Source organism: Pimephales promelas, chromosome 2 (assembly GCF_988280905.1).
Source record: "Pimephales promelas chromosome 2, fPimPro1.hap1.1, whole genome shotgun sequence".
Classification (NCBI taxonomy): Eukaryota; Metazoa; Chordata; class Actinopteri; order Cypriniformes; family Leuciscidae; genus Pimephales; species Pimephales promelas.
The window spans coordinates 53,059,686-53,067,185 of NC_142770.1; positions in this window are offsets into that span (position 1 = coordinate 53,059,686).

Below are 7,500 nucleotides of genomic sequence, written 5' to 3' on the forward strand. Positions count from 1 at the left end.
AGCTTTAGAACCACACCACGTCATTGGACTTAGTCGATTTTACTCAAATTTTTTGGCACCAGAGCCGGACCCCGCCACGCGCGCCGGGCTCGTGCCCAGGAAAGACGCACCCTGCCTGGGGTGCACTTTACATAAAACCGGCCTGTCTTTTCCTGGAGGTCTCGTACTTCCAGAGCTCCGACGGGGGGGCGTAGTCTGGATTTTATATGCCCACCCAGAGCGAGTCTGAGTGGGACTCACGACGGTCTGATCAATGGTAGGGGGTGCTCTGTGTTTTGCACCACCACACTTGCCCTCTTCCATACAGCCCCGAAGGCCCGTTTTAGGACCGTCTTCCCTCCAGGTCGAGCTCCAGGGGGTGTCGGGCGAATCTGACTCTGGCCCAGGACGGGCCACCCTCCCTGGGCTGGCCAGGGAGGTCTGAGACCATGGGGCTTTGAACCCACGTCACGCCATTGGACTTAGTCGATTTTTCTCAATTTTTTTGGCACCAGAGCCGGACCCCGCCACGTGCGCCGGGCTCGTGCCCAGGAAAGATGCACCCTGCCTGGGGTGCACTTTTCAGAAAACCAGCCTGTCTTTTCCTGGAGGTCTCGTACTTCCAGAGCTCCGACGGGGCGTAGTCTGGATTTTATATGCCCACCCAGAGTGAGTCTGAGTGGGACTCACGACGGTCTGATCGCTGGTAGGGGTCCTCTGTGTTTGCCACCACCACGCTTCCCCCTCTCTCATACATCCCCGAAGGCCCGTTTTAGGACCGTCTTCGCTCCAGGCGGAGCTCCAGGGGTGGCGGGCGAATCTGAATCTGGCCCAGGACGGGCCACCCTCCCTGGGCTGGCCAGGGAGGTCTGAGGGCATGGAGCTTTGGAACCACACCACGTTATTGGACTCTGTCTATTTTTTCCCCCAAACTTTGGCACCAGAGCCGGACCACCACACCATGTGCGCTGGGCTCGTGCCCAGGAAAAGATGCACCCTGCCTGGGGTGCACTTTTCAGAAAACCAGCCTGTCTTTTCCTGGAGGTCTCGTAACTTCCAGAGCTCCAGCGCGGCGTAATCTGGATTTTTACATGCCCACCCAGAGTGACTCTGAGTGGGACTCACGACGGTCTGATCGCTGGTAGGGGGTCCTCTGTGTTTGCCACCACCACGCTTCCCCTCTCTCATACATCCCCGAAGGCCCGTTTTAGGACCGTCTTCGCTCCAGGCGGAGCTCCAGGGGTGGCGGGCGAATCTGAATCTGGCCCAGGACGGGCCACCCTCCCTGGGCTGGCCAGGGAGGTCTGAGGGCATGGAGGTTTGGAGCCACCGCACATTTTTTGTACTTTGTCGTTTTTCGAGATCTGGGCTTCAGAGTCGAGCCCAGGCTCCGTTTCAAGGTGGGCATTGGGCTTCGTTCTTGCCCAGGAGACCCGCACCCTGCCTGGGATGCACTTTTCAGAGAAACCGGGCCGCCTTTTCCTGGAGGTTCTCGTGTTTTTCAGAGCTCCACCACAGCAGAGATTGAATCCTCTTCCCCAGCCAGAGTGCACCCTCTCTGGCTTGGGTGAGTGCCTTGAGTGCCCTGGAGGTCCGAACCAACAGCACGTTTATGGACTTTGTCTATTTTTCCAAATTCGACTCCAGAGTCAAGCCGGCCAAGGGGCTCTCTGAAGGCCCCTCTCTCCCTCCCTCATCCTCTACAAGAGCCCCATGGTCCGTTTTAGGACCGTCTTCGCTCCAGGCGGAGCTCCAGGGGTGGCGGGGGAAATCTGAGTCTGGCCCAGGACGGGCCACCCTCCCTGGGCTGGCCAGGGAGGTCTGAGGGCATGGAGGTTTGGAGCCACCGCACCTTTTTGTACTTTGTCGTTTTTCGAGATCTGGGCTTCAGAGTCGAGCCCAGGCTCCGTTTCAAGGTGGGCATTGGGCTTCGTTCTTGCCCAGGAGACCCGCACCCTGCCTGGGATGCACTTTTCAGAGAAACCGGGCCGTCTTTTCCCTGGAGGTTTTCGTGTTTTTCAGAGCTCCACCACAGCAGAGATTGAATCTGCTTCCCCAGCCAGAGTGCACCCTCTCTGGCTTGGGTGAGTGGTGCCTTGAGTGGCCAGGGCCAACATCACCCACGGGCATCGGGCTTTATTCGTGCCCATGAGACCCGCACCCTGCCTGGGATGCACTTTTCAGAGAAACCGGGCCGTCTTTTCCTGGAGGTTTCGCGTTTTTCCAGAGCTCCACCACAGCAGAGATTGAATCTGCTTCCCCAGCCAGAGTGCACCCTCTCTGGCTTGGGTGAGTGCCTTGAGTGGCCAGGGCCAACATCACCCACGGGGCATCGGGCTTTATTCGTGCCCAGGAGACCCGCACCCTGCCTGGGATGCACTTTTCAGAGAAATCGGGCCGTCTTTTCCTGGAGGTTTCGCGTTTTTCCAGAGCTCCACCACAGCAGAGATTGAATCTGCTTCCCCAGCCAGAGTGCACCCTCTCTGGCTTGGGTGAGTGCCTTGAGTGGCCAGGGCCAACATCACCCACGGGCATCGGGCTTTATTCGTGCCCATGAGACCCGCACCCTGCCTGGGATGCACTTTTCAGAGAAATCGGGCCGTCTTTTCCTGGAGGTTTCGCGTTTTTCCAGAGCTCCACCACAGCAGAGATTGAATCTGCTTCCCCAGCCAGAGTGCACCCTCTCTGGCTTGGGTGAGTGCCTTGAGTGGCCAGGGCCAAAATCACCCACGGGGCATCGGGCTTTATTCGTGCCCAGGAGACCCGCACCCTGCCTGGGATGCACTTTTCAGAGAAATCGGGCCGTCTTTTCCTGGAGGTTTCGCGTTTTTCCAGAGCTCCACCACAGCAGAGATTGAATCTGCTTCCCCAGCCAGAGTGCACCCTCTCTGGCTTGGGTGAGTGCCTTGAGTGGCCAGGGCCAACATCACCCACGGGGCATCGGGCTTTATTCGTGCCCAGGAGACCCGCACCCTGCCTGGGATGCAGATCGGTTTGTGTGAGTCCTGGTTGGGTGAGCGTTACCCTTCTACATCACCCCCAAGGCCCGTTTTAGGACCGTCTCGGCTCCGGGCGGACAGCCGGGGGGCAGGGGGCGAATCTGCCTCCGGCCCGGGTCGGAGCTCCCTCCCCGGGGCCGTGCGTGGAGACCCGTCGCGCCCGGAGCTCCCGTGCAACCCCACGTTTTGGACTTGGGTTTTGGAGCGAGCGAGCGGGGTCGAACCCCGGGGGCCGAGCCGCCACGGAGTCCCCGAGCCCCGGGGACGAAGCCCCGGGAGCGAGGTCCCTCCGTGGAGGCGCGAGCCCCCAGGGCCCGGCCGCCCGCCCGGGGAGGAGAGCGCACGCTCCCCTACCCCTCAAAACCCACGTGGCTGGTTGCAGCAGACCCTGTGCACCGGAGGTTCCTCCAGGAGCGCGGGGCTGGGTGCTCTAAGCCCAAGTCATACAGGCAACCATGCCTCCCCGGGACTCCCCCTGCGAGCGGCGGCTGTTTGAAGGACGGTAACCCCACTGCACGGGGCTTCAAACGACCGTAGCTCGCCGAAGGCGGCTCCGATCGACGCCAAATTTTTATGGGCTGGAGAACGGGACGAGACCTTTCGAATGAGACCGCCCCCAGCCCCGTGGGCCCCCGGGGGCCCGAGATACGGGCCCCCAAAGCGCCCCGGAAGCGGAAAAACGCAAATATCTCGCCGAAAACTCGACGTGCCCGGCCGAGGCCGGGCTCATTCGAACCGTCTCGCCGAGCTGAACGCGTCCATATGCGTTTCGTCGTTTTTGGTCGAGTATTCGCGGAGATATCGGCCGAAAACCCTCGGCCGCGCTCTGAAATGGCGCCCGCCGATGACGTCACGATCCCGGGAGAAAATCGCCCGTATCTCCGCGACGCGAAGGCCCAGAGAGCTCAAATTTGGGTGGCGAGGTCCCACGGGGGCCCTCGCTCGAACCAGGGCGGCGGCGGGCCCCGGGGACGCCCCCTACCGGATCGCCGTTCGCCGGGACCCCCGACTTTGAACGGCTATAACTCGGGGACCCGGGCGAGTTGGACCTCGTGGGTGGGCTCTTTCGAAAGGCCCCGTCCGGCACTACGGTCGATTCGAGTTTGGGGAAGATTGGCCCAGGGGTTCGCGAGATATAAGCCAAAAAACGCCGCGCCTTTGACCGGGCCTAACTCCCTGACCCCGAGGCCCCCGGGGACGCGGGTGGCCTCTTTGGATAGGGCCCCTCGAGGCCTACGGAAGACCCGAGTTTGAAATTTTTTCGCCCGGCCGTCTTCGAGATATCGGCGAAAAACGGAATCTTCCCGTCCGGTGGGTGGGTGTGGGTGTCTCCGGGGGGCGGGGGGACTTCCAGGACCCCGGGGGGGGGGCCACCTGGCCGTGCCCGAGGACGGTGCACCTCCCTGGGTGTGCCGTCAGAGCCTCCGGGGCCCCGGAAGTCCCCGCCCGCTGCACGTTTTCGGACTTTGAGGGATTTTCGGGCCCGGAAAAGGGCCCCGAATTCGAACGCACGTAGCTCGGGGACCCGGGGGCCCAGAGACACCGGACTCGGGTCAAGTGTGGCGTCCCGGCGGGCCCCTCGCAAAGAGCCCGCCCCCGAGCTCCGGGGCCCCCGGGTCCCGGAGAAAAGGGGCCCGACGTGTCGGGGGGGCGCCCGGGAAGGAAAGGTCCCAGGGGCCCGGGGGAGGCGGGTTCCGAGAGGGCCCGTGGGGAGCCCCCGACACCCGAAAGGGCGAGCCGCTGGGACCTCCCCTCTCCGAGATACGGGCCGTTTTCTCCGAAAGTCGCCCGCGCGTAACGGGGCCCATCTCGGGACCGGGAGGTCCCAGCGGCTCGCGGCGGCGGGTGCGGGGCCCGCTCTCGGGGACCTTGCTCCTCCCGCCGTCCCGAGCCACGGGGACCTTCCGGTCCCGAGATACGGCCACTTCCTGTCCAGCTTTGACCGGGTGTAACTCGAAAAGTAAGCCGAGTTGGGGCTCCACACTCGGGGCTATTGGGGGCCTCTGGGAGGGCCCCACACGCCGGGTGTATGGGGCCCCAACTCGGCTTGGTTCCGGAGATATGGCCCTTTAAAGTTTCAACTTTGACCGGCTGTAACTCGAAAAGTGAGCCGAGTTGGGGCTCCACACTCGGGGGTATTGGGGGCCTCTAGGAGGGCCCCCCACGCCGGGTGTATGGGGCCCCAACTCGGCTTGGTTCCGGAGATATGGCCCTTTAAAGTTTCAACTTTGACCGGCTGTAACTCGAAAAGTGAGCCGAGTTGGGGCTCCACACTCGGGGGTATTGGGGGCCTCTAGGAGGGCCCCCCACGCCGGGTGTATGGGGCCCCAACTCGGCTTGGTTCCGGAGATATGGCCCTTTAAAGTTTCAACTTTGACCGGCTGTAACTCGAAAAGTAAGCCGAGTTGGGGCTCCACACTCGGGGGTATTGGGGGCCTCTAGGAGGGCCCCCCACGCCGGGTGTATGGGGCCCCAACTCGGCTTGGTTCCGGAGATATGGCCCTTTAAAGTTTCAACTTTGACCGGCTGTAACTCGAAAAGTAAGCCGAGTTGGGGCTCCACACTCGGGGGTATTGGGGGCCTCTAGGAGGGCCCCCCACGCCGGGTGTATGGGGCCCCAACTCGGCTTGGTTCCGGAGATATGGCCCTTTAAAGTTTCAACTTTGACCGGCTGTAACTCGAAAAGTAAGCCGAGTTGGGGCTCCACACTCGGGGGTATTGGGGGCCTCTAGGAGGGCCCCCCACGCCGGGTGTATGGGGCCCCAACTCGGCTTGGTTCCGGAGATATGCCCGTTTGAAGTTGCAACTTCTACCCAGTCTAATAATCCCAAAATAATAATTAAATAAAAAAAAAAATAATAATAAAAATAAAAATAAGCCGAGTTGGGGCTCCACACTCTGGGCCTGGGGGGCACCACTAGGAGATCCCCCTGTGCCCAGAGCGTGGAGCCCCGAATCGGCTTTCCACACCACTCACACCGGTTTCTGACTACCTTAAGAGAGTCATTGTTAGTCGCGCAGTTTACCCGACTCTGGGAACCGGGGCTTTGGGCTTGGGGGAGACCCACCGCTCGCCCCCTAACACGTCGGGGGGGACCAGGGGGCACCCGCCTGGACCCCCTCAGCCCCACTTCGGAGAACCAGAACGCTGGCCAGGGACCCCCACGGCGGTTGAAGTTTGAACTTCTACCCGGTGCATCCCGAAAAATTGAAAAAATAAAATAAAATAAGATAATAATAATAATAATAATAATAATTTTAAAAAAAATAAGCCGAGTTGGGGCTCCACACTCTGGGCCTGGGGTGGACCACTAGGAGATCCCCCTGTGCCCAGAGCGTGGAGCCCCAACTCGGCTTTCCACACCACTCACACCGGTTCCTGCCTACCTTAAGAGAGTCAAAGTTACTCCCGCAGTTTACCCGACTCTGGGAACCGGGGCTTTGGGCTTGGGGGAGACCCACCGCTCGCCCCCTAACACGTCGGGGGGACCAGGGGGCACCCGCCTGGACCACCTCCTGCCCGACTCGGAGAACCAGAGCTCTGGCCAGGGGACCCCCACGGCGGTTGAAGTTTGAACTTCTACCCGGTGCATCCCGAAAAATTGAAAAAATAAAATAAAATAAGATAAAAAAAAAAAATAATAATAATAATAATAATTTTAAAAAAAAAATAAGCCAGTTGGGGCTCCACACTCTGGGCCTGGGGTGGACCACTAGGAGATCCACCTGTGCCCAGAACATGGAGCCCCAACTCGGCTTTCCACACCACTCACACCGGTTCCTGCCTACCTTAAGAGAGTCAAAGTTACTCCCGCAGTTTACCCGACTCTGGGAACCGGGGCTTTGGGCTTGGGGGAGACCCACCGCTTGCCCCCTAACACGTCGGGGGGACCAGGGGGCACCCGCCTGGACCACCTCCTGCCCGACTCGGAGAACCAGAGCCCTGGGCAGGGACCCCCATCGCCGTACCCCCTCCTGCCCGACTCGGAGAACCAGAGCCCTGGGCAGGGACCCCCACCGCCGTACCCCCTCCTGCCCGACTCGGAGAACCAGAGCCCTGGGCAGGGACCCCCACCGCCGTACACCCTCCTGCCCGACTCGGAGAACCAGAGCCCTGGGCAGGGACCCCCACCGCCGTACACCCCTCTGCCCGACTCGGAGAACCAGAGCCCTGGGCAGGGACCCCCACCGCCGTACCCCCTCCTGCCCGACTCGGAGAACCAGAGCCCTGGGCAGGGACCCCCACCGCCGTACCCCCTCCTGCCCGACTCGGAGAACCAGAGCCCTGGGCAGGGACCCCCACCGCCGTACACCCTCCTGCCCGACTCGGAGAACCAGAGCCCTGGGCAGGGACCCCCACCGCCGTACACCCCTCTGCCCGACTCGGAGAACCAGAGCCCTGGGCAGGGACCCCCACCGCCGTACACCCTCCTGCCCGACTCGGAGAACCAGAGCCCTGGGCAGGGACCCCCACCGCCGTACACCCTCCTGCCCGACTCGGAGAACCAGAGCCCTGGGCAGG